Source organism: Erpetoichthys calabaricus, chromosome 11, assembly GCF_900747795.2.
Source record: "Erpetoichthys calabaricus chromosome 11, fErpCal1.3, whole genome shotgun sequence".
Classification (NCBI taxonomy): Eukaryota; Metazoa; Chordata; class Cladistia; order Polypteriformes; family Polypteridae; genus Erpetoichthys; species Erpetoichthys calabaricus.
This window is the reverse complement of record NC_041404.2, coordinates 126,502,791-126,529,921: the sequence shown is the minus strand read 5'-3', so window position 1 is coordinate 126,529,921 and position 27,131 is coordinate 126,502,791. Positions and strand designations below refer to the sequence as shown.

Genomic DNA, 27,131 nt, shown 5'->3' with positions numbered 1-27,131 from the left:
CTTCACATTTCATTTCTGTTTGGGTGTCATTTAAGGAAAGAAATGAAGCAAATCAGAGGAACAATGCAGAAATTCAGATGAACAAATCTCAAAAAAACAAGTCAATTAAACTTAATTCAAAAGAAGTTAATTAGCAGCAAAAACACTAATTACGAAAAGGATTAGAATGAAAACCTGTAGCCACTGTGGTAATCCAGGACCGGAGTTGGGGACCCCTGTTCTAGACCTTTCTATAAACCAGTCATTTTCTCAGTCCAAAATGTATCACCAGATGTAGGCCGACTGTGGAGTTTTTGACCTGAGGAGTTAGTCATTCTCAGTTGTGCCATGCACTGGCCTAGTGATGTTCTCTCTAATGTACAGATCTTTTTTTTATTATTATTTTAAACTGTACAGTACAACCTCCATATCTACAGGTGTCACATTCCAAGACCTACAGTGGATGCCTGAAACTGTGAATAATACTATTCTTGACGCACCAGCACAGCACAAATGTAGCTTTTGGTGGGTTTTGCAATGCGCTGCACACAGAATGCGTTGATCATTTATTTCTAGAATTATCCATTTAATATTTTCAGGCCAGGGCAATTTGTGGATAACTGAAACCACATAAACAGAATCCACAGTACACCCAACCTCATTTGGCTTACGTTTGGGTGTGAGGTCTTCGGTCTACTACTGTCTGCTTGGCTTTGAAACACACAAGTCTACAATATTTGCTGAAGATCCTTCTGAATTTTTCAGAAATCCCAGCTACTGCACATATGGGATGACAGCCGTATGTTATTTCGTCTGTCCTGCTTCTCCATCCTCTCGGCCAGACTAATTTTGCTGTTTTAAGATAAACCCAATCAAGGTAGCCACAAGCTTTCAAAGTGTTTTCAATGTGTTCACTTAAACTCACTCCTGGTTGTCACATTTTAAGCCCACCCAACTGGAATGAAGCAGCCCCTTAGACAATACAGTAGGTGAGACATCTTCAGGAATACATAGGAAGCCCAACTGCTTTTGGGTTCCTACTAATAAATATACTGGTCTAACAATTTGGAATGGTTCTGTTTTATGGACGCCCCAAGTATAACGCCAGGCAGCGCCACACACTCAGTAAGGACTGTGAAGAACAGGGTTGCTCATTTTTGTCCCTTAGATGCCTCTTCAGCTGTCTGAGCTATAACAGCTTTGCGATACGTGCCCTTCCTGACGTAACTCTCCCCATTTATCCGGGCTTGGGACCGGCGCGAAGAAACACACTGGTTTGTGCATCCCCTGTGGCTGGGTTGGTGCTGGTGCTGCTTAACTACTCAATTAAATTTGCATGTCCTTTACAGTGCCAAAGTGTGCTGTGGTGGTCCGATTCATACCTAGTGTATTGACATAATCCACTTCAGGGAAGAAAAATGAAATAATTTGATAATACTTGTGAAAGATGACTATAGCTATGGGTAGGGTAAGGTGTGCTTATAAGTTATGTAAGACTGATTAGGATCGGGGAGAATTAAAAATAATGATCACTAGAATAACTGAAATACATTTTGATTTTTTTCAAATCTGTTACTTGTACAAAATGTTTTGGTGTTCGACACAAAAGCTGATAAACATTAAAATTAGCTCACATATCAAAAACAACAACCTGCTCTTTAAATTCAGTCATGCTTTTTCGATGTTTGCTTACTTTCCGTCATGGATGATAGTCTCACATCGCCGACAGCTCTCTCCTTAACGTTAACTGGCCCGTTGTGCTGTGGTTGTCTTTGTCCCATCTCGCCTCCTAAAATCCTATGATGGATGAAGAAGGTTGAGCAAAGGGATGTAACTGAAATAAATCTGTGCATTAAATTACATACTAGCTGTAAACTGTCATCACGTGGAAATTTTCTAATCCTGATGAACACCTCACTATGTATACTCCAGCACAGAAAAGACCGCCAAATAGTCTGAACTGCATATAAAAATCCCCATCCGTACACAATGAGTATAACAGTGGGTTATAAGGAGGAAACTGTGGAGCAATGGTCATCCTCATCAATTTTTAATTGTAACTAGATCAATTAGAAATATACAGCACAGGTGAATGAAGGGAAGAAATAATGTCCAAGTAGCTCCAGCCATGTTGTTGAAAAATGTACTTTACTGTATGCAAATGTTAAAGACGCATACAGCGCCACCCCACTGCCTGCGCTTGGGAAAGCAGATCATAACCTGGTTCTGCTTCAGCCTCACTATAAACCAAAAGTGAGAGTCCTACCTACAACCACACGATCATTCAGGAAGTGGACCCCGGAGGCAGAGAAGGCTCTGAGACAATGTTTTGGAACTACAGACTGGGATATCCTGCAGGGATCACATAGTGAGAACATTGAGGAAGTTGTTGACTGCACTACTGACTACATCAACTTCTGTATGGACATTGTAGTTCCAGTAAGAACTGTACGCTGCTATGCTAACAACGAGCCATGGATTACAAGTGACATCAAGGGCCTTTTGAACGAGAAGAAAAGGGCTTTTAAAGGCGGTGATCAGCATGAGCTCAAGCGCGTGCAGAAGGAACTCCGAGTCCAGCTCAGGGCGGCAAAGGAGCAGTACAGGAGAAAGCTAGACCTGAAGTTGCAGAATAACAGCATGAAGGAAGTGTGGGATGGGATGAAGATCATCACTGGCTGCAGCTCGAAGCGGGGTACCACCATCGAGAGAGACGTGAAGAGAGCAAACCAAATGAACAACTTCTTTAACAGGTTTGACCACCCTAACCCACTCTCACTCTCACCTCGGAGTACTGCACCCTCCAAACATCCTTCTGCTGATACCAGCATAGGAGAGACATCCCCACCCATAATTACAACAGCGTAAGTGAGGCAGAGAGCTGAGGAGACTTCGTGCCAGCAAAGCAGTGGGTCCAGATGGAGTATCGCCACGACTGCTGAAGGTCTGTGCATCGGAGCTGGGGGGTCCTCTACAGCGCATCTTCAACCTGAGCCTGGAACAGGGGAGAGTCCCGAGGCTTTGGAAAACATCTTGCATCACCCCAGTCCCAAAGGTATCACGTCCTAGTGAGCTGAATGACTTCCGGCCTGTTGCTCTGACATCACATGTGATGAAGACCATGGAGAGGCTGCTACTTCACCACCTGAGGCCACAGGCTCAACACGTCCTTGACCCTCTGCAGTTTGCATATCAGGAGAAGGTGGGAGCGGAGGATGCCATCATCTATATGCTACACCGATCCCTCTCTCACTTGGACAGAGGCAGTGGTGCTGTAAGAATTATGTTTCTAGACTTCTCTAGCACCTTCAACACAATCCAACCTCTGCTCCTTAGGGACAAGCTGACAGAGATGGGAGTAGATTCATACCTGGTGGCATGGATCGTGGACTATCTTAAAGACAGACCTCAGTATGTGTGTCTTGGGAACTGCACGTCTGACATTGTGGTCAGCAACACAGGAGCGCCACAGGGGACTGTACTTTCTCCGGTCCTGTTCAGCCTATATACATCGGACTTCCAATACAACTCGGAGTCCTGCCACGTGCAAATGTTCACTGATGACACTGCTATCGTGGGCTGCATCAGGAGTGGGCAGGAGGAGGAGTATAGGGACCTAATCAATGACTTTGTTAAATGGTGCGACTCAAACCACCTACACCTGAACACCAGCAAAACCAAGGAGCTGGTGGTGGATTTTAGGAGGCCCAGACCCCTCATGGACCCCGTGATCATCAAAGGTGACTGTGTACAGATGGTGCAGACCTATAAATACCTGGGAGTGCAGCTGGATGATAAATTAGACTGGGCTGCCAATAATGATGCTCTGTGTAAGAAAGGACAGAGCCGGTTATACTACCTTAGAAGGCTGGCGTCCTTCAACATCTGCAATAAGATGCTGCAGATGTTCTATCAGACGGTTGTGGTGAGCGCCCTCTTCTACGCAGTGGTGTGCTGGGGAGGCAGCATTAAGAAGAAAGACGCCTCACGCCTGGACAAACTGGTGAGAAAGGCAGGCTCTATTGTTGGCATGGAGCTGAACAGTTTGACATCTGTGGCAGAGCGACGGGCGCTCAGCAGGCTCCTATCAATTATGGAGAATCCACTGCATCCACTAAACAGTATCATCTCTAGACAGAGGAGTAGCTTCAGCGACAGACTGCTGTCACTGTCCTGCTCCCACTGACAGACTGAGGAGATCGTTCCTCCCCCAAACTATGCGACTCTTCAATTCCACCCGGGGGGGTAAACGTTAACATTATATAAAGTTATTGTCTGTTTTTACCTGCATTATTATCAATCTTTAATTTAATATTGTTTTTTGTATCAGTAAGGTGCTGCTGGAGTATGTGAATTTCCCCTTGGGATTAATAAAGTATCTATCTATCTATCTATCTATCTATAAAAATCCCCATCTGTACACAATGAGTATAACAGTGGGTTATCAGGAGGAAACTATGGAGCAATGGTCATCCTCATTTTTAAATGTAACTAGATCAATTAGAAATAATACAGCACAGGTGAATGAAGGGAAGAAATAATGTCCAAGTAGCTCCAGCCATGTTGTTGAAAAATGGACTGTTTAGAAAATAAAATCAAATTACACCAAGTGAATGTCAAAAATAACCCTGCCAACCTGAGTTTTCCTTTTCTGTCAGCGATAACCCAATTTAATTGCTGTAATTGTTTCTGCAAATAAACTAATTTATTTAGAAACGATGATGTTCAGGTCAACAGCAATAATCAGAACAGAAAATGACGCTGGCTTGTATATCTTCAGATCCTAGGCTGAATGTACAACTAAGCAAGCCCAAAAGAGAGCCAGATTCTGGATTGCAGAGGAGGACCCAAAATCTGGAAATGCAAGCCAACACTGCCTAGCCCCTGTGCCAACACAGTTTGATTTACTTGACATTTCCTGCTCTGGCAGTTCCCAGAAAATATTCTAGGAAAACAATCTTTAATCAATTTGAAAAAGCTTTAATCATAAAAGCAGCTGTGGTGTCAAAACCTGATCTCGAGAGACAGTTTTTCTCCCAATCTAAGCTTTAAATGACTTAATTGGACAAACAGAGCTCTTAATTAAACAGACATTATTTTCTAACAAGTTCCAGGGAGCATACATGACATAAATCGGAGTCTTCACAAGTACGATTACACATCTGACATCCATGAAAGATTAAAATCTGGATGTGATATGAAATAACAAAGAAAAAAGAGTGAACAAGTCACAAAGGTTCTTACCAGTGTGAAAGTACCTCACGTGATGGGCACCAGTGTTGACCAACAGTTCACCAACAACAACAAATGGAAAACACCTGTCATTCCATAACTTGCAGGCATTCTTCTCTCATTCACTTCCTCTTATGATGTTCAGCAGTGGCCGTGCCGGATTTGTTCTTTAAGATATGGGACTGCCAAAGATGGCTTACTTGATTTACTAACAAAACCTTCACGTTAAACTAAGTATGTTTAAGCTCCCAGCTGTGCACAAAGAAACTCTTGCAGGGCGTAGACAAATTTACCCTCTTGCCCCAAGTGAGCTCTGACATTTTTTTGGATGTGTACAGACAGCTGGCAGCTAAGATACTAATGAAGCAGAATTACTTCTGATTTAATTGATGGGACTCGGCTCTATTCCCATTGAATCTTGGATTCTGGCAATTCCTTTATTGTTATCTACCTTGGATTTACCATCAACCCCAACCTGAATTGTAAATCTCACATTTCAGCTGCAATCCATACATGGTTTCAACATCTGTGAAACAACCCCTGAGTCTGATGCTATAATAGCTCATCTTATCCAATGCTTCACAACCTCTTAAATCGAGTTACTGTTTGAAGCCCTAACCACTTAGAAAAAAACAAAAAATGTACAGATCGAATACTAACAAGGGGCACACATAACAAGCAATTTAGAAACATAAGAAATTTGACAAATGAGAGGAGACCATTTTGTCCATCAAGCCAGTTTGTTTAGCTAATAGGTAAGCCAGGGGTCCTCAATCACAGTCCTGGAGGGCCGCAGTGGCTGCAGGTTTTTGCTCCAACCCAATTGCTTAATAAGAAGCTCTTATTGCTCAAGTAACACTTCTGCTTCACTTTAGTTGTCTCGCTTGTTACGATTTTGAACCCTTATTGCTTATTTTAGTCTTAAACAGCTGTATTCTTGGTTTTTAGTTGCTCTTAATTAGCCATAACATGCAAATGACAAAAGAGACCAGCATGTCTCCATTTAGCTTGTTACCATTTACACCTGTGTGTATGTATCAGGCACTATTGGGTTTAATGAAATACTTGGAAGTAAAGAGAAAAAAAGTCATCGACTGAGAATTACTCCTCCATTTTAGCCTTCAAATCACTTGGATGATATCCTTAGAAAGGGGAAGAAAATCCAGGATAGGAGAATGAGCTGACATAGTGGAGTTAAAGCACTAACAAGCCATGAAATTAAATTATTGGCAAGAATTGCATTTCTTATTAGGCAACTGGGTTAGAAGAAAAACCCGCAGCCATTGTGGCCCTCCAAGACTGTGATTGAGGACCCCTGAGGTAAGCTGTCCCAATATTTCATCCAGATTCTTCTTAAAGGTTGTCAAGGTTTCTGCTTCAACTCCATGTCTTGGTAGCGTGTCCCATAGCTCTTTGTGTAAAGAAGTGCTTATTAGCTTCATCCTTAACAGCAGTTCCCCTTAATTTCTACTGATGTCCTCAAGTTTGTGATTCACTGTTAAGCTGAAAGAGTTGTGTTTGATCTATTTTATCAATGCCTTTGAGAATACAATGTAATTTCAGAATTAACCTTTGGTGTGGGACTGGACCAAAGGCTTTTTGAAAGTCTTAAGTAAATTATGTTGTATGCTTTATTTTTGTGAACTATTCTGCTTACTTCTTCAAAACAAAGTGTTGGCAGGACCTTCCTCTCAGAACGATGATGTGCAGTGAATACACTTGACTTGAGCATTCCTAGTTTTCATCCTCTTTCTCTGTACATTTAGAATTAATTTGCTCAGAGGTTGATGCTCTTGCTGCCTCCTGAGCAGCTCTTCTTTTCTCCACCCTAGCGGCCCACTAGAAGAGGTAGGGGGGAAGTGACGGCGAAGGTGGTCGGGATGAGAACGGCACCCGTATGCATGCGCCTCATGGCTGCCCTTGCCCTGTTGGCCACTGCAGAGAGTTGATTCTACAATAAAATAAGAAGAGGAATAACCTTGGAGGTCAATCATGACCCTGAAAGCGGACAGTAGAGGTCACGTAGCATGTGTGTACCAAATTTCAGGTCAAATGGTCTGCAAGCTACAGGTGAATTAAAATCCTGGACAGACAAACGAACAGCCATGGTAGCGTATTATATATAAAAGATATTATTTTCATTTAGGTACATTTCTGATTCATTTCTTATATAGTTTCCAGAATTTTGCATGGCACAGAAGTAAGACTTCATGGTCTGTAATTACCAGGAGTTTATTTGTCTCCCTTTTTTGTCTCCATTTTAGACCCCACAAGGCTTCACTAAAGTGTCCATTTTGAAATGCAGCAATCCTCAACATTCCTATTCGACCCTTACAGTGTCTTGCAAAACTATTGTCATATTTTTAAAAATGTTGTTGCATTATGCAAGATACTTGCAAATCTGGACCAAGACTATATTTACTGGATTATCATAAGAATATGAAGATTACAAGACAAAAATTAGTTTTTCATTAGTTTAAATCTTAATGTCAAAAACTAAAAAATACTGCTTGTCCAAATGTTCATACCCTTTGTCAGTGTTTTTCAACCAGTGTGCCGCAGCACAGTGGTGCACCATGGAAATAAAAATGTAGCACACCTGGGTGTCAACCTGAAAGGGACAAGGTGGTTGAGACCTGTCAGTGGAGGACAGAACTATCTGGAGAAGCTGGTATAAAAGCAGCTCTGTGTTTTCTATGTTGCAGACACACCACTTAGAGCACTTTGGCTGCTAGGGTCCATCTGGCTGGGTGTGTGGGCACCAGCGAGTCTCACTGGACCGGTGGATAGTAGGCATATGAATTGCCTCTGAGGCAGAGAAGAGCAGGCAAAGGCATGAAGCAGCTTGGGAGATGCCAGCAAAGTGCTCATTAAGTGCTGTGTCTACGAACGCTGCTCTCAGAGCTGCATTTTTACCAATATTTCCAGTACTACCACCCCTTCAGACCGTTGAGGATGTATAATGAGATGTTTTTGTGCTCACTAGAATAGTGGAGTGCCTTGAAATGTTTTTGCTTACAAAAAGTGTGCCATGACAGAAGAAAGGTTGGAAAGCACTGTTCTATATGTTAGTAAATAATTGAGCTTCTTGCTGCAGTAACAGCTTTAAATATTTTTGGGAATGTGTCCACCAGCTTTACACTTTAAACACTTGTTTTTTTTTTGTTTTTTTTTTAAAACAGACGGAAACATGGACTCTTAAAATATTTTCTTGTGCCATGCACAACCCATTTCTCCTTCTGTCTTAACTAAAGTCATATGAAAAAGTTTGGGAACCCCTCTCAGCCTGCATAATAATTTACCCTACTTTCAACAAAAAAAGATAACAGTGTTATGTCTTTCATTTCCTAGGAACATCTGAGCACTGGGGTGTTTTCCAAACAAAGATTTTTAGTGAAGCAGTATTTAGTTGTATGAAATTAAATCAAATGTGAAAAAATGGCTGTGCAAAAATGTGGGTCCCCTTGTAATTTTGCTGATTTGAATGCATGTAACTGCTCAATGCTGATTACTTACAACACCAAATTGGTTGGATTAGCTCATTAAGCCTTGAACTTCATAGACAGGTGTGTCCAATCATGAGAAAAGGTATTTAAGGTGGTCAATTGCAAGTTGTGCTTTCCTTTGACTATCCTCTGAAGAGTGACAGCATGGGATCCTCAAAGCAACTCTCAAAAGATCTGAAAACAAAGATTGTTCAGTCTCATGGTTTAGGGGAAAGCTACAAAAAGCTATCTCAGAGGTTTAAACTGTCAGTTTCAACTGTAAGGAATGGAATCAGGAAATGGAAGGCCACAGGCACAGTTGCTGTTAAACCCAGCAGGTCTGGCAGGCCAAGAAAAATACAGGAGCGGCATATGTGCAGGATTGTGAGAATGGTTACAGACAACCCACAGATCACCTCCAAAGACCTGCAGAAAATCTTGCTGCAGATGGTGTACCTGTACATCGTTCTACAATTCAGTGCAATTTGCACAAAGAACATCTGTATGGTAGGGTGATGAGAAAGAAGCCCTTTCTGCACTCACGCCACAAACAGAGTCGCTTGTTGTATGCAAATGCTCATTTAGACAAGCCAGATTCATTTTGGAACAAAGTGCTTTGGACTGATGAGACAAAAAATGGAGTTATTTGGTCGTAACAAAAAGCGCTTTGCATGTCGGAAGAAGAACACCTGCTACCTACTGTCAAATTTGGTGGAGGTTCCATCATGCTGTGTGGCTAGTTCAGGGACTGGAGCCCTTGTTAAAGTCGAGGGTCGGATGGATTCAACCCAATATCAACAAATTCTTCAGGATAATGTTCAAGCATCAGTCACAAAGTTGAAGTTATGCAGGGGTTGGATATTCATGCAGAGGAAGAAGTACAATGTTCTGGAATGGCCTTCACAGTCCTCTGACTTGAATATCATGGAAAATCTATGGGATGATTTGAAGCAGGCTGGAAGAATAGTCAAAAATACCCCCATCCAGAATCCAGACACTCATCAAAGGCTATAGGAGGTGTCTAGAGGCTGTTATATTTGCAAAAGGAAGCTCAGCTAAGTATTGATGTAATATCTCTGTTGGGGTGCCCAAATTTATGCACCTGTCTAATTTTGTTATGATGCATATTGCATATTTTCTGTTAATCCGATAAAGTTAATGTCACTGCTGAAATAGTACTGTTTCCATAAGGCATGTCATATATTAAAAGGAAGTTGCTACTTTGAAAGCTCGGCCAATGATAAACAAAAATCCAAAGATTTAAGAGGGGTCCCCAAACTTTTTCATATGACTGTAAATCCAGCTACCCACAGATGAAAAGCATGCTCATAGAACATGATGCTGCAGGCACCATACCTCACTGCATAGGTACTGTTAGGTTTGGTCTAAGCATTTGGATTTTGGCTAAAAGCTCAGTCCTTGTTTCATTTGATCTGACCTGACCATGTAACCCTTTTTAAACACCTAGTCAATTCTCTGCCTTGCCTTCTGGTAAAATCCAGGAAGACCTTAGGGTGAATCTTCTAAAGTAACATATGGTTAATTTTGATACAGAACTCTTAATAAACTCATATACTGTACATTTACTCCACTCTCAAGCACTAAGTATTTTAAAGTGATTGTCTCCCTTTAGTGGTGCCCCCCACAAATCTCCATGTAGAGATTCTAACTTTTGAAGAATGTCTTTCTTCAGGTATAGTCTAGACTCTGTGATACAGTATAACTGTTTCACAATTACTGAGCCAAACAAACAACCAAGTATTTAGGAAAGAGAAAACAACTTCGGTCCATCTGTCACCTGCTAATTTAGCTCTAGAGTGTCCCTACTTTCGTAAAAAAAGGTTTTATTTTTATACAAAAAATGTGTGAATAATGACAATTCAATGGACTGGAGGTTTTTTTTTTCTTCAGAAAATATGAAAGTGACATCATTGGTGCATAGGAAATGGCAAAGCAATTATATTCTTATTAAGGTCCTAAAACATTTTCAAGGCGCTGCATAAAACTTTGAACTGGAGCAAGTCTGAATCCCCAAGACTACCTTGTTTACCTTATATAAACCTGCCAATGTAACCAATCTTTTGTCTCTCATTATACTGGCTCTGGGGAAATTTGGAGGATACAATTATTATACATTGAAAAACCTTATTGTGTGGAAACAAAAAAGGTTTACTTTTATGCAAAATTTTACCACAATTGAATGAAAGAATGGACAGAGAGAGAGCTAGTCGGGCCCATTTTGAGATATTACTTACTGCTTCTGTGGCTCTACAGCTGAAATGATATAGAAACAAAAAACACCACCATCACCACATTTGGGCAAGGCAAAACCATGCATCTCACTAATGTTAAAAAATCTAAAAGGATATTTATTAGTTTAGCGAACTACAAAATACAAAGTCCATTTAACATTGATCATCCAGTAAACATGGTAAACTGGAACATCAGTGGGCTCAAACATGAACTCAAGAAAAAAAAATCCAGTGCTTTCTTACCTGAGCTCTCTAAAATCATATTTAGTATTTTTACATGGAGGCAGGGCATTAAGCATCAACACACACTGAAAGGGACTGGGGAAACATGGGGTGAGGAGAGGCAACTTTTTCACTTTAACCATAGTAAAATGAACAGAGAGTTTGGAATTGTGATTCACAAAACATTCCCCTTTAAATTTAAAATACTTGACCCTGAAGGGCACCATACTAGGTTGGTAGGAAATGGAATGAAACAAAATTCTGGTTTACATATATATACTGTACTTACCAAATATGGATGATAAAACTTTTAGGGTCAAAGTTCTTTAACTCCCAGTAAAAATTATTCATATGCTTATAACAAAAGTAGATTTTAATTGTGTATTAAACCCTGGTTTAGATAGGTCATTAACAACTTCAACTACCATATGTAAACTGCTCTAATAATTTCATATTTAACCAAGGACTCCAATCTTCCAGATATATGAAGCTTTTCTCACACATATTCATGACAATATTCCTTTTTTGCCAGTATCTCCCAGTTATTCACAAATTAATCACTTAGTTATTGATAAAAACTTACTGTTTTCTCTTAAATCTTGCAACTACAATATCTGACTACACTCTTATTCTTAAACACAAATTAGAAGGTTACATTAATACAACCCATAACTGGAGTCTTAACTCTGCATTTCTGTATGAACAAAAATATTATATTCATTACTACATAAGTTGCTTTTTCATAGACACTAACTAACATATCTGTAGCAGTGACTGAGGAAATACTCTGGAAATGCATCATATTTAATCTGACAGAATTTTTATATCCATCACATAACAATGAAATGCTGCAAACTAGAATAAGAACTAATTATTAAGATCTGTTAGACTGATAAAGATTAAGTATGATTGCCGTGTACTAATCGCTACAAAAATGGCTGTTAATACAAACAGAATTTAACCTTCTGAATACACAAAAACAGAGCAAGGAATTCTTAAGTCACACCAATCTTACTATAACCATATAGAAAGGATTATAATATTTCAGTTCAACAGACAACACAGCAAAATAAGATAGCAGCAATACTAAAGGCATTTACAGTATATATGTTGGAGTATGACGAATGTCAGAGTCATGCCAGTAATTTTAATAATAAAACAGAAATGCTGCATCTCACTACACTGCATAGAACAGTTTGACAAACCATTGAGGCTTTTTGATATCCAAGATGTTATACATTTCCTGTAATGTGGGAAAGCCACAAGTCCAGATGGCTATCTAGTAGAATTCTATAAAATGCTGACTGTTTACTGAACTGGTAATGATGGCTATGTTTAGGAAGCAAGGAAAGGTCCAAAAATAATACACATATTAGATTTGGATCCAAGAAACATGGTTGGATTAAATACTATATTACAGAGTGGAAGCCTCCGTTTGTATAAACAATATAAATTTTGAAAACTTCACACCAGAATCCAGAATCAGACACGGATATACATGATCAACATGTCCAAACACAGCCTGAGTTCCAGGGTTATTAAGGCAAAGACTTCGGCAATTTGGGGGAAATTATGCTGCATATTATGATTCCAGACCTGACACTGCCAAGATCGCTGGGCTTAGAACTAACTTAAGTATGAAGCATATTTTTCCAAGTGTATAGTCCTCCATATCAGAACAAATATGATCAGTTTTCTTCAATAGACTCTGAACACCTCACATGTTTTGGAGTTACCCAAAAAAAAAAAGTTCTCTAATTTTGATAATCTGATGGAAAGCATTAAACGATGTTAACAGATGGTTGGGTCTTCTTCTCACTCGAGTTAGGAGAATTAATAGTTAAAAACACAATATTCAAAAACAAAATTTTGCAGTTATTATTAGATATGACAAGAAAACCTTAAAATGTTCTAAACAAATGTAACTTTGTTCAATTTAAACAAATGGCACTGCTTAACTTCCAGTTTTACTACCTGGTTGCAAATATTTGTACTTTGAGAATTACAAAGCAATCAGAAAGAAATGAATCTGGATTGGTTAGCCAAGGAAAATAAATCTTAAGCAGATTTCTTTATGTATAACTTTGTTCTGTGCTCTACTCCTTAGTATTTGGCAATTTAATATTTGAACATACCAATGTAGGAGACACCAAGACAGAGATGATATTCTCTTCTGCTTCCCTGCATGATGGTTGCATATTATGGCAATCTTTAATCTACATCATTTAACTCCTGGAAGTCACTAGGGCTTATGGAATTTAGAGGCCTCTACGTAGAGGATGAATATACATTCTTTGAACAACTAAACCTGAAGTATAACCTTTCAGTAGCCCACTACATTTTTAAGTACAAGTTAGAAACTTTGTCAAAATAAGGCTGTCCTGTTTCCCTAATTAATATCTACTGTATGTTGAAATGACACTAGTTATTAATGATGAAGGCATATTTCCAGACTCTGTAACCTAATTTCAATGAGTGCACCACTAGGTGATTTCAGGCAATATTTTCAACAGGACTGTTCACTTATACAATCAAAACTCTGCTATCAACAAGATAACTTCTCTTCAATCTGTGGAAAACAGTGTAGTTATGCTAAAAAGTTGCAGAAGGCATATACCTACCTTGACTAAAAGTATCTAAGAGTTACTGTAAATATAGTCATGTGAAAAATCAGGTACATCCCATGAAATGTTTTTTCTTTAACATATGTGGTTTTAATAGCTGCTACTGCCCCCTCAAGTAGGCGTCTCCTATGTATCTGTAGCAGTCTGTTAACATCAAGTGGGAGAACGGTTTTAGCACTCCACCATGCAGAATTCTTTCAGCTGTTTGAGGTGTGCCTTGCATACAAAGCCCACTTGAAATCACCCCACAGTAACATGAAGGAATTCAGATCCAGGCTTTTCACATGGCCATTCTAGAACCTCCTTTTTTTTTTTCTTTTCAGACAATCCTTGATGGATCTACTGGTATGTTCAGGGTCATTGCTATATTGTAAGGTCCACTTTTGGTTGAGCTTCAATCTTCTGATAGATGGTCTTGCATTATCCTCAAGCACCCTCTGGAGTAATGATGAATTCACACTGAATTCTATGATGGTGAGCTGTTAAGGCCCTAATACAGCCAAGCGGCCCCAAACTATAACATTTCTACCACCTTGCTTTATAGTTGGTATCAAGTTCTTCTGCTCAAACACAGTCTTTAGTTTTCATCAACTATGTCTTCTGGTACTATGGCCAAATAACTCTTTGCCTCGTCTGACCAGAACAACACCTCAGTCCTTTGCCTAAATTTTCATGGGCAAACTTTAGTGCTGTTCTTTTTTCCTTGGATGGTAAATGTTTCCTCATTGCACACTTCCCTTGTAGATCTAATTTATGCAGCTTCTTCCTAATGGTGGACTCATGCTCTTTGACATAAACAGTGGCAGGAGCGACCTGTAAGTCTTGTGATGAAATTCTGGAGTTCTTAATGGACTTCTTTCAGAGTCTTGCATTTCGCTCTCAGGCTTAACTTGCTGGGGCAACCAGGCCTGGACAAGTCAGTTGTTGTTTGGACAATCATTTACAAGTGGAGAAGATTTCAGTTGTCTGGAGATCTTTTTAAAATCTCCTTCCAGACTCACTGACATCTATAATATCCTTTTAGAAGACCTCAATGAGTCCTTCAACCCAGGCAGCGTGATAACACACACTTCAACAACAAACTTTCTAAATGTCTGAGGTTTAAAAAAGACAGGATGCTCCAAGATGTTCTCTAATGATGTTCTGATCTTGTGAACATGATCTGACATACCTGATTCTAAGTGTAGGTGTCTGAGGAAATGATAAATGCAGGGCTGTACTTGAACACAAATGCAGATTTTGTATACGGAAAAACTATTTAAATTATACAATGGACTACAAAATGCAAACATGACATATTTGCTATATCATCTTTATCTATAGATTCTGTTTAAATTACAATCAAACCTTGGTAAGTCCATATATTGTAGGTAGGTAGGTAGATAGGTAGGTAGATAGACATGTAGGGCGATAGACAAACAGAGACACACACACTGTAGATAGATACTTTATTAATCTCCAAGGGGAAATTCACATACTCCAGCAGGCAGGCTGCAAGGCAGGTGTAACAGTCAACAACACTGTATAATGTTACCGTTTAGCACAGCACACCACCGCGTAGAATAGGGTGCTCGCCATAACCGTATGATAGAACATCTGCAGCATCTTATTGCAGATGTTGAAAGACACCAACCTTCTATGGAAGCATAGTCGGCTCTGTCCTCTCTTGCACAGAGCATCAGTATTGGCAGTCCAGTCCAGTTTATCATCCAGCTGCACTCCCAGTTATTTATAGGTCGGTACCCTCTGCACAGTCACCTCTGATAATCATGGGGTCCATGAGAGGCCTGGGCCTCCTAAAATCCACCACCAGCTCTTTGGTTTTGCTGGTGTTCAGGTGTAGGTGGTTTGAGTCGCACCATTTAACAAAGTCATTGATTAGGTCCCTATACTCCTCCTCCTGCCCACTCCTGATGCAGCCCACGATAGCTGTGTCATCAGCGAACTTTTGCACGTGGCAGGACTCCGAGTTGTATTGGAAGTCCGAAGTATATATGCTGAACAGGACTGGAGAAAGCACAGTCCCCTGCGGTGCTCCTGTGCTGGTGACCACAATGTCAGACCTGCAGTTCCCGAGACGCACATACTGAGGTCTTTCTGTAAGATAGTTCACGATCCATGGCACCAGGTATGAAACTACTGCCATCTCTGTCAGCTTGTCCCTAAGGAACAGAGGTTGGATTGTGTTGAAGGCGCTAGAGAAGTCCAGAAACATAATTCTTACTGCACCACTGCCTCTGTCCAAGTGGGAGAGGGATCGGTGTAGCATGTAGATGATGGCATCCTCCGTTCCCACCTTCTCCTGGTATGCGAACTGCAGAGGGTCAAGGGCGTGGCAGACCTGTGGCCTCAGGTGGTGAAGCAGCAGCTGCTCCATGGTCTTCATCACATGTGACATCAGGGCGACAGGCCTGAAGTCATTCAGCCCACTAGGACGTAATACCTTTGGGACTGGGGTGATGCAAGATGTTTTCCAAAGCCTCGGGACTCTCCCCTGTTCCAGGCTCAGGTTGAAGACGCGCTGTAGGGGACTCCCCAGCTCCAACGCACAGGCCTTCAACAATCGTGGCGATACTTCATCTGGGCCCACTGCTTTGTTGGCACGAAGTCTCCTCAGCTCTCTGCTTACCTGGGCTGCTGTAATTGTGGGTGGGGGGAAAACTCTCTCTTATGCTGGTATCAGCAGAAGGAAGGGTGGAGGATGCAGTACTCTGAGGTGAGAATGAGAGTGGATTAGGGTGGTCAAACCTGCTAAAAAAAGTTGTTCATTAGGTTTGCTTTTCTCTCGATGGAGGCCAACTGCAGCCAGCGATGATCTTCATCCCATCCCACACTTCCTTCATGCTGTTATTCTGCAACTTTTGCTCCAGTTTTCTCCTGTACTGCTCTTTCGCCACTCTGAGCTGGACTTGGAGTTCCTTCTGCACGGGCTTGAGCTCATGCTGATCACCACCTTTAAAAACCCTTTCTTCTGGTTCAAAAGGCCCTTGATGTCACTTGTAATCCATGGCTTGTTGTTAGCACAGCAGTGTACTGTTCTTACTGGAACTACAATGTCCATACAGAAGTTGATGTAGTCAGTAGTGTAGTCAAAACCTCCTCAATGTTCTCACTATATGATCCCTGCAGGATATCCCAGTCCATAGTTCCAAAGCAATCTCTCAGAGCCTGCTCTGCCTCAGGGGACCACTTCCTGAATGAGCGTGTGGTTGTAGGTAGCTCCCTCACTCTTAGTTTGTAGTGAGGCTGCAGCAAAACCAGGTTATGATCTGCTTTCCCAAGCGCAGGCAGCAGGGGTGGCACAGTATGAGTCCTTAACGTTTGCATACAGTAGGTCAATAATTCTATTTCCCCGAAATAATGCTAAAAATATGCTAAAAAGGAAAAAAAATTATTTAACGGGGTGTATTTACTTTTTCACATGACTGTACCTAAACTGTGAACAATGTCATCAAGTATCTTCTTTATTTGCTCATATTTTAGTAATATCCCATACTCCAATCATTAAAAAAAAAAAAAAATTTGCTAACTCTGTTAAATAGTCTGGGTTTACAAAGTACTCCAAATGCTTTAATGCCGTTGTTCAAACTAACAACTGATGGTATAATATTATGTAAGAAAAAAATCTGTCATGTCATACAATAATTAAATGCATGTCATATTATCGTACTTTGACATTTTATCTAAAATTAGTAATAAAATAAAAAATCAGTATGAGGGCAGTCCAAAGTTTTGGTTTTTTTTCCCAGAATGTGGCAAATTCATCATTGCTGTTGTAAAACAAAAAATCCAGATCTCTATTTAGCATCTCAATAAATACAAGGAACTTCTGTTCACACAGTGGTAACTCTCCAAAATTGAGTAAGGGAAGGGTATTGACTTCCTCTACTAGGATTATACAACTACATACAGTATGTATTTAAACTTCAGAGTACTTCTGAGTGAGGTAATTATTAATCGTGTTTCTCTGTTTGCAAACACTATACTAAACTGAACCTTACAGGCCAAGTTTGCTACTTTAAGGTCAAAGTTATTTCCTTTCAATTATGGTATAAAGTGAAACATTTTTTTATTAATTTAAAAAGTGCATTGCCAGTTCTTGTGTTTTAAAATGGAGGTGAAGGAAACACCTGGGTTCAAAAGTCAAAACAAAAACATTAAAACTTGCTAAATACGTCCATTTTTCAAGCCAAAAGTGACACAGTTTTGATCCTTGTCTTGAGATTACTCACATATTGCAAAGCCGCGTATCATTATTATTTTAGGAGAGAAAAAAATGCAAGTAGCACCACAATTTTATGAGATGTTGTCATTTTAAGTGGAGACCAACTGCGTGCTTTGCTTCACTTCTCATCTTCCTCTTCAACAACCTTTCAGCCCCAGGGGTGGTGTTTAACCTTGAAAAGTTGTCTCCATGTGCTGTTACTGACAATATTGAATGTTGATGCTCACATGTGAATTGCTTTCTCCATTCTGTAGACAAATAATCAATACTCACTGAAAAAAGTCGCATAAATCACCCAGTATTTCACTATGCTAAAGCACATTAACAGCACTAAAAACTAAATATTCTTGCATTATTTTGCAAGCTATTGCTACAGGTATCATCTTGTGTGTGCATACTTTGGTAGTCTGTTGACAGCAAAAAAAAGGTTGACTTTAGCACATATGTTTTAGCATAGGCAGAGTGGTGGCGCAGAGCTGTCATTTCTGCCTCACAGTGCCAAGGTCTGCGTGGTGTTTACAGGTTATTTCTGAATTAATTCGTATCAGTGAGTTTATGGATTCAAAAACATTGTTTTCAGTTCCTTTATTCACATATCCTCAGAAAAAGTGACATAAGCACATATTATAAAATTCAATAATTAGTTTATGGTGCTTCAGTCTGTTTTATCGTGCACAGGACATGCCACAGAAAGTGAGTAATGCAGAGTGTTGATTGACACTATGAACTTATTATCGACCTGCAGGTGTAATTTTCCTCTTTCAAACATCTAAGGCTTTTGTAAACAAAACAAAAAAAAAAATAAAATTCATTGTAATCCGTTCAGGTTATCTTTATTGTGATGTGATGCATCCTACGAACAATAACTTGCCAGCAACACATTTCTTTCACTACCTTCAAATTCGAAACTTGATTAAAGAGAACCTGTACAATTTTCCTCACCTCCCACCTACCTCTATACCGGAAAAAATATTGTTCAGTCTCGAGGACTCAGACAGTATTTCTGTAATATATAAAACTATTTTACAGTCCCTTCTTTTGAACCATCAGCTGAACAAACTGAAGGAAATAATAATGTATGTTAACACAGCATTCTGCGATGCAATTAGACATGCTAATACAGAGTACTCTGGAAGAAATATGCAAATGTTCATCAGACATTAGGAAGAAGTGTTACCGGTTATGTTTAAGCTCAGATAAGCTAACCAGTCTGTATATGCCTGTAAGAAAATATGAAATGGGGACTTTTTATTTAATTTGTAGCATATAATTTGTATAAAATGGTTGACAGAAGAGCAAGTCCAAGGGTAAAATCTTAATCCTCCAGCTGGCTAATATCAGTTACTAAAAATAGCAATCAAGCCATGGTATAAAACAATGCACCTATTGGTGTGACACAGACATACTGTATATTCAGCTCTGAGGAGAGACAGATATGAGACAGACAACATGCCTGCTTCACAAATAGAGGAATGACACAGGATTTTAATATGAGAACACTGTGCCTGCTATGAAAAGGTGAGTTATGAAGGCCGACTGAAAGACTGCTGCCTTAAGAGTAAAAGCGCAGTGCCAGCTTCAAAGTGAAATTGCAAGTGGACCAAGCCTGCTTAATTATGGCACATCTTTTTAAGGAACACCGGAGTTGGATTAGGAAGGATGAACTCTTTAAATTACTTGGACATCTCTCTCCTGATTATAGCAAGGGAAAGCTTGCTGTTTCAGACACTTAAATCGAATCATTCAGGTTGTGTCTTTCGTTCTACTTTTGACTTCTAATATTTAATGCCTGATTTCTCTGAAAATAAAAATAATAATTAAAGTTTGAACACTTCCTCACTGGGACTTGCCATGTTTGTTAATATTATCTGCCACTAGCGTGCTTGTTTGAGCAACTCAATTTGTTTAGTTCTGTCAAAGGTAGCGATCTGACCTTGTTGGAGTATATCTTATATTGATTCAGGTGCAAGCCGGGAATAACGATGAGAGAGCTGAACGATATAGTCATGTCTCTGGACCCTGGTAAAATATTCTGAAGCCGAGGTTGCCAGCCTCTGTTGTTTGTTTTCATTTGTGCAACCCTTTCAAAGGTTTCCTGGTAAGTCCCAGCAGCTCTTGAAGTGGCTGCTGGCCTTTGCTCCGTTTTGAAGCTAAGCTTGACAGCCTTGGCCATATTGCTTGATTTGATTTGTGCGTTTTGAGATATGAGTGATGAGTGGATGTGACATAGGTAATTTAGGCACAATAATACCAAAACGCCCTTTATTGCATAAGGGGTTAATACATGTTGATTAAAGGTATAGGCAGAGTTCAACTCTAACATTAAGTAATATACAGTATATCACAACCTCTTTTACTAATGCAACAGGTCACCTTAACCTCAACTTTTTGCTCACTTGGACAGAAATGAAGGAAACTCATTACCTTGGTACATCACAGGTAGATTTCTATGTATCTTTAACTAATAAGCAAAACAGAAAGGACAAGGTACCTTGAATTAGATGCACATTAAAATAATTGAAAATTCAGTTTTAATTAAATAATTTCATTTCAATGGAAAAAGAAATATGGTCTCAAAAGTCAAGTTTTGACAACTTCAGAAAAATTCTTCAATTTTCAAATTCACTTAAACACTTTTAGTTAGTAGGAACAACTTTATAAAGTCGATACAATTTTAAATTTGTACATAGTAAACCAGAGCCAATTATATAATGCATGGTTGGCCCCGAGAACAATGGGACAAGAAGAATACCACACATAGGACACAAAATGAAGCTGTTCTTAAGCAGTTGATTTAAGGGGAAAAGAAATGCAACTAATGTAAGCTTCAATGCAATCTTAAAATAAGGATTATTATTAGGGAAAATATAAAACAACAAAACTGCAACACCTGTTATATAGGAATAGATGCATTTTGTGCATATTTCTATCAGTATGAATACTGTACTCACAACCTCTTCTCAAAGAGGACATCTTTAAGTGCTGCAAAGGGATGGAAATCTTGAGGGACAAGATCCAAGCTGAGTGCAGATGGGGATAAATGGTCCAACCAGACTGTGTCTTGTCATTGATTAGTTAAAGGAGAATTTTGACAACATTTTTAAGCTATCCTTAAATGCTTCTGCAATGTTGTAAAAATCTGATAATCTGAGCTATGAAATTTAGTAACAAATAGATATTTAAATTGCACATCAAAATGTCATTATAGTAATCCTTGTATGCTCTGACAATATTAATAGCCACAGAATGACACAACAAGAGCAGCAAAGTCAAATTATCAAATTGAAAACACAAAATTTCCTTGCTTGCTTCCGGATGCCCAGTTTACAACCAATGCAGTGACAGAACTGCTGTCATGCTTATTTATTACACATGTTCATTGTTGCACTTACCTTTGAAGCTGCAGCTACCTTTACCCCGTTTACAAAATTAATGTATTGCAACGGGATAGCTAATCTTGCCCCATACCACTCATTAATATTTGAAAAAGCTGTACAACAAACACAAATCTTTCTTTCTTTCTTTCGTTCGTCTATCCAACATTCTAACCTATTGAGCATGAAATCCCACCTTTGCACAGAGTAAGAAAGCACTCTCCAGCTCAGTTTGTAGGGTGATATATTTCAGTACATGGTAAAAACTACTAATGTAGGTGCGGTGACATCCTACTGCTAAGTATGCAGGGCCTTCCAGATTCCTTCTGATGAGTGCAAGAGGCTTCCTGTACCATCAGTAGTGAGAATCATCCTACTACAATATAATTTCAGGCAGCATATGCTGCTGACAATGCCATCATAAGTGGACAGCATGATCCTATTGCAATTTCAAAGTAAATAACTAGGCCATTTGTATAAGTATATTAAAATGTCTGGCAAAAAAAAACCCCAAAAAAGTATGTCATTTACTATAATATTTTAAGTGAAATAAATCACATTTCATAACCTAACAGCTTGATACTAGTGATGGGAGCATCCAAACTTTCTCTTGATCGCAACGTACTCCAAAGAGAAAAACCTGGATTTAAACAGGAAAAAGAAAAAAAATATTTAAAAGTTGTTTCTATTAAACTAATTGTTAATTCCAGAGTTGATAGTAGGACTAATATGTTGGTTCTTACTTCAACATTGTGCAAGTTGCACTATGCATCATCACTAAATTCATAAAAAAATTTGTTCCTTTTACATAAAAGTAAATAAATAAATCTCTAGATTTATTTGAACAAACAACACTGAACAAATAAAGACTCATCAAATGGGTACCTTTTCTTTCAAATGGCCAGTTATGATATCACTAGACGGAAACAAGTATTTGCAAATCAGAGTGTTAACCACTGGATAATTAAAGGCAAGTACAATGTTTCAAATTACAGTGTAAAGAATATAAAGAAGCAATAATGCCTCTGGCATACCCACACGACCCACACATCTAAATCAAAAACTTAAAAAACATCTAAAATCTATTCACACTTGCCATCCTACAAAAAACTTTGTATTGTGAGACAGCAAACAGTAACCTTAAAATGTTCTTGATTTAAATACAAGTCAAGATTGTCTTTAAATGTTGTGCAATTACAAAAAAGTAAAAATAAAATCTAATCATCCATCATTGACCCACATAACCATGTTTACAGTTAAGGGGGACACAATTTATACCAGCAGCACAAGTTAAAAATTAATCCTGAACAAGGCATATTCACATACTTATTCATCTGGGGGCTGATCTTGAGTATCCAGTTAACCTTTGGGATGTATTACAAAATGCAAAGATTAATGGACAAGGTCCATTTAAGCAAGTTGTCTCGGAACGTCAATGCAAGTCTAAAATACCACTAAGATCTAAAATATATTTTTTATTGTATATGGGAAGAATTTAGGTTGTACTATATATTAACATCTAAATTGTCCCTAGTGTGTGCTTGGTGTGTGGGTGGGTGTGTGTGCATGTATATATACCCTGCGGTGGGCTGGCACCCTGCCCGGGTTTGTTCCTGCCTTGCGCTCTGTGCTGGCTGGGATTGGCTCCATTAGACCCCCGTGACCCTGTGTTAGGATGTAGCGGGTTGGAAAATAACTGACTGACTAATAGGCAAAGAAATAGACAGTAAAACCACTCACTACAGCTCACATAGTAAGAAAAAGCATTTAATTCCCCACCAACCCAAATCATGACTTACAGGAATTCATTTTAATTGGTATGATACAAAAAGCTTACATTATCATATAAAGCTTTCACCATAATTGTTGAACATTTACATTACTTTCACCTGGCAAACATTGCTTTAATTGGCTGAGGATGGTACCAGTGAGAAGTTCATTACAATATTAAACTTAGAAAACAAACATACAATTGTCAAAAATGACCACAGAAAGACATTACATTTAAATAGCAGACACACTTCAGTGAGCTTCTTTCAAAATGTAGTTAGGAATAATGTGGGGAAAAAGATAAATTATGAGTGTCAAGATGGTCATTTTTTTTTCTTTCAACACACAATGTTGGTTAAAAAAAAAAGTTACAGGTGGAAAATATTCTAAGAAATCGACTGGTTGTGAACCAGATTACTTTAACCTATGACAGCATATACTATAGTGGCATTTTTACAATTTTGCCAAGAGTGTACAGAGAAAATTAAAATTTAAAATAAATTTAACAAACAAAGTGAAGCCATAAAAGTATTTTTACAATACACAGCAGTACTGATTTTCTTGCATAAATTAAGAATTCAACACCAGCTGCACCTGTTATTAAACAGTCTTCCAAGGATTCAATTTATTTATTCACTTTTTTGATCAGCACTGTTGGAGTAGTTGCATACAATTGGAAAGGAATATATACCAATTTCTTAAATGTACATATTCTTCAAAAACAGAAAGAAAAAAACAATGAGAACATAATGGCTAGCCATGGGCCACAATTACCATTTCGGCAACACAGGTATTTTTTATGGCTTTAGAAATGCTGCTAAACCTTTATCACAAAGTTTGCATTTGCAGCATAGCTGTCACATTACCAGACTTGTGGGACTTCAAATAATTCAGATGACGTAACTGTAAAAAAGAAAAAAGAAGTGATATAAATAGTTTCATGCTGAATACCCTGCTTTGGATTTTCTAAAGTGTTAGAAAAATGTATAGAGATAGTTGGTGTTGATTGAGGTAAAAGGTGCAGATGACTTCAACCTTGTAAAACTCAGCCAGAACAGTAACAACTGGGCTAAAACATGTGTAAAAGGAAAAAGGCAAATCAGATGGCAATCACAAAAAATAACTTTCAGATTTTCTAACATCCCTCACTCATCTATTTAAAAAAAAAAAATGCTTCCAATGTAAGATTAAAAATGACTAGATTTATCTTGCTTATTAAAACTCTAAAACATAGCATACTTCTCAATTTTCTGTGTTTTATTTTCTGACAATTCAGATTTGAAATACAAATATAATTGTGATTTCAAAGAATATCAATTTTAATAAGAAGTCAATTGTAATACTGTATTTCTGTATTTTACCAACTATCTTTTTTAATCTCTACTATTTCAGACAGATCTACAGGCTTTGTAGCAGATCCCCACTTTTATGTATATCCAGTAACATCTGGTTCTAACACTAACTTAAACAAAATTGGGCACTTTTAAAATTCAGAAAGAGAAACACAATACTACGTAAAACAATAATCAGCAAGGATTTCATTAAAAATAAAAAGCATTTCAAGCAATGGTGGTTGATCTTCTTTTGAGCACATGGGTAGATGAAGTTTTTTTGCCTTATTGGCAAACCTCAAACTACATGTGTAGTGTACCAAGATTTCAGTTCCCAAAGTTATTCCCCCAAATTGTCTCAGAGTAGTGAGGATCTTTTCATATTAATTACCATGTAATCTGAACTACTATAAATTTTAAAAAGGGCCTCCAAAGAAAATGCCAAAGATCCTAACAGTAAGTAACAGAGCATGGAAGTGAATTACTCATCTTTAGCTATTTAAAGCAGTCACATTAACTAACTAAAAATCACCTCTGTACCCCATCTTTCATTGGCCAAGAAGTGATTGCATATCATGATGAATGAAAAACAAATGTGTAACTAAAAAGACTAGTTCTTTAGAAGACATTAAAATATTTATATGTATATATAATTCTCCTAATGCACTAGCCTAAATGTAAGATTATGACATAATAATAATAATTCATTACATTTATATAGCGCTTTTCTTAGTACTCAAAGCGCTATCCACACAGGGAGGAACCGGGAAGCGAACCCACAATCTTCCACAGTCTCCTTACTGCAAAGCAGCAGCACTACCACTGCGCCACCTGTGAGGACACACATTACACTGAACCCAGGATGTTTTGGCTCTCTTGGTAACGATGGGGAAAAAATTGGTAAATGTTAAAGATCTATATTTCAACACTCTTATTCATGTATCACTTTTCAAAACTAATGTTCCCAAATGATCAATACTATTTTTTTCTGCTACAAGTTTGTTATTTGAAAATTAGACAATATGAAATTTACAGTTATATTCTGATTATATAGATGCAACTCAGTCCTAAGAATTCTTTTGTGAGAAATTCCTTTGACATTCATAACTAAATGAAACAAGTAGCTATTGATCTTATCAAATTAGGCAATAAAGTTGGATCAGATAAACATGCCACTTAGTATTATTTGTGTAATCAAAAAATGCGAACTACTAAAAAGAAAAAAAAAAATATCTGACAGCTCATCAGAAAAGGTGATGCAAGTTAAACGTTACTCATCTTCAACATCTCATTGTATCTTAAGGATTTGAATTAACAATTTAACGGTACATGGATGTCAAAAGGCTATCTAAAATGATTGCCAGTAGTAAATGATTACGGACATAAAAAAATTGATTTTGCTACATTCTTTTAAATGCTATTTATTGGGTCTTTGGTCAAACGATATTAAAAGAGAACCTTACTTGAATTTGGTGAAAAGGAAAGGAATGAATACAAACAAAATTATGTGAATTACTGGTGCAAATGTTACAGGGTCACTTAGCGCTGCCCCTAATGCTATGATCAGTGTCATCATAACTTTTAAAAGAGCAAGTATCAGCACATTCTGAGCAATGACAATGACATTAAATATACCTCAAAAATCACCAAAGAAATGGCTGACTGAAAACAAAGTTTAGCAATAGTCAGGGGTGGTGCATGAGCACAGAACTACTGAATTAAAGAAATTGGCAAATCCTATTCCAATATTTTAGGCATCACAGGGAAAGCTTTTGTGTTCTTGTGCAAGGAGGCTGGACCATAACCTTTTTTTGAAATTATATTTCTGAGGGGGCGGCACGGTGGCGCAGTGGGTAGCGCTGCTGCCTCGCAGTTGGGAGATCTGGGGACCTGGGTTCAATTCCCGGGTCCTCCCTGCGTGGAGTTTGCATGTTCTCCCCGTGTCTGCGTGGGTTTCCTCCGGGCGCTCCGGTTTCCTCCCACATTCCAAAGACATGCAGGTTAGGTGGATTGGCGATTCTAAATTGGCCCTAGTGTGTGCTTGGTGTGTGGGTGTGTTTGTGTGTGTCCTGCGGTGGGTTGGCACCCTGCCCAGGATTGTTTCCTGCCTTGTGCCCTGTGTTGGCTGGGATTGGCTCCAGCAGACCCCCGTGACCCTGTGTTCGGATTCAGCGGGTTGGAAAATGGATGGATGGATGGATATTTCTGAGGAAAAAAGGGCATTACTCATTTAAAAAATAATGTACAAGTGAGTATGGCCTGTTTAATATATCTCCATGTACATCTTTATCGAAGGCTAAGTTATTCTTGAGTTCACTGTATGTAGAGTTGTTGCAATCTTAATATAGACTTAACTACATAGTAAATCTTAAGTACTTAATTCAATAATACTAATAATCTTAGTTGCATTTTGCCTGTAAGTATGGGGTAAGCAGCTTCCCCAAGTAAAGATCAAGGTCTTTGAGTCTTCTTCACAAGTGAGAAAATAAATGATCTCAAGATTCACCAACAAACCAGTGTAGCAGTAGCTTTAACAATGTACAGGAGCATGGCAGTGAAACTGGAACCATAGACAAAGCTTTCAGCTTACCAGTTATCCTAAATACCCATCCTTATAAATGGTCATAAGCTCTTGGT

General features: G+C 38.6%; 1 protein-coding gene and 1 long non-coding RNA gene across 2 annotated transcripts in view; one reads left to right on the top strand and one right to left on the bottom strand.

Annotated features, from left to right (window-relative positions):
- LOC127529601 (uncharacterized) overlaps window positions 1-27,131 on the top strand; it is a 113,195-nt gene that overhangs the window by 59,081 nt on the left and 26,983 nt on the right. The window lies entirely within an intron of this gene.
- parn (poly(A)-specific ribonuclease (deadenylation nuclease)) overlaps window positions 23,145-27,131 on the bottom strand; it is a 106,244-nt gene continuing 102,257 nt past the window's right edge. Inside the window, exon 24 of the mRNA XM_028813872.2 lies at window positions 23,145-24,066. The gene's annotated coding sequence lies outside the window, so the exon portion shown is untranslated. The remainder of the gene's footprint in view (window positions 24,067-27,131) is intronic.